Genomic DNA, 1,196 nt, shown 5'->3' on the forward strand with positions numbered 1-1,196 from the left:
TATATATATATATATATATATATATATATATATATACTCATCCACTCTCACTGAAAACACACACATACTCACCCACACATTTGCCAAAGAAAATAATATATATATATATATATACACGCCCACACACACGCAATACGCTTGCAAAAAGGTTCATACACACGTCTATATACGCACATGCCCAAGAAACAACAGGGCTAAAGGCAAAATACAGAAAAAAATGTAAAAAAAAAGTGTGAAAAGTCCATAGGGGTAAAACACGTCTATATGCGCACATTCTTGCATGCATGTACACATGTGCCCGCACACACGCACACATCCACAAGCGTGCACAAAAGGTTCCATGTACTCATCTATATACGCACAGGAAAAAAGGAGGGTGGAAGGTAGAATGCAGAAAAACTATGTGTAAAAAAATATATAAAACAATAGCTCTATAAATATGTAAAAAAAAATATAGAAAATATATAAGAATTATAAGTAAAAAGTATAGAGAGATAATATACTTGTACATAGACACAATATAGAAAGCAAGTCCTATCAGTAATCTCGAGGGGACCAAAAACGTAACAAATATTTAGCCACATGTGGACATGATCCGAAAAGTTCAATTCTTGAATTTAGACAGGTGGCAGCTGCCTTTCCAGATGAGCAATCTTTCCATATCACAAAGACTGCACTTTCTGCTGCCGTTGGAGTAGGGTTTACACTTGGCTAAGATCTTCTAATGGATGTTGTAACTGGTACCTTTATCTTTTAAGGAGCATATATGACTGGATAATTTGGTTGTTTTCCTTTTATCCCAGTGTCTGACGCTCAAGGTGTGATTATTGAACCTGGTCTTGAAATTACCCTCTGGAAGGCCCACATATTTCTTCGTCGAAACTGTGTCCTTAGTGGATATAGAGTCCACGGTGGCTTCATACATGATGGTCTCGGACATGTGGATGTGTGCAGGTACGTACGTATATAGATGTGTGTGCGTGCATGCGAGAACGTGCACATATCGTCGTGTTTTGCCCTTATGGCCTTTTTACACTTTTTTCTGTATTTTGCCTTTAGCCCTGTTGTTTCTTGGGCATGTGCATATATAAATGTGTGTATGAACCTTTTTGCACGTGTGTGTATGTGTGCAAGCATGTTGCATGCACGTGTGTGTGTGTGAGAGCGTGTATGCGGGTATATATATATATATATAT

At 37.6% G+C, this 1,196-nt stretch overlaps 1 protein-coding gene across 2 annotated transcripts in view; it reads left to right on the plus strand.

The window, feature by feature from the left end:
- Nucleotides 1-1,196, plus strand: part of LOC106868029 (uncharacterized) — a 14,965-nt gene that overhangs the window by 8,513 nt on the left and 5,256 nt on the right. The window contains exon 4 of one of the 2 annotated variants that reach the window (XR_001409211.2): nucleotides 804-954. The exons of the other annotated variant lie outside the window; for it this stretch is intronic. The gene's annotated coding sequence lies outside the window, so the exon portion shown is untranslated. The remainder of the gene's footprint in view (nucleotides 1-803; nucleotides 955-1,196) is intronic. 2 annotated transcript variants of the gene reach the window in all.

This window comes from Octopus bimaculoides, chromosome 9 (genome assembly GCF_001194135.2).
Source record: "Octopus bimaculoides isolate UCB-OBI-ISO-001 chromosome 9, ASM119413v2, whole genome shotgun sequence".
NCBI classification, from domain to species: domain Eukaryota; kingdom Metazoa; phylum Mollusca; class Cephalopoda; order Octopoda; family Octopodidae; genus Octopus; species Octopus bimaculoides.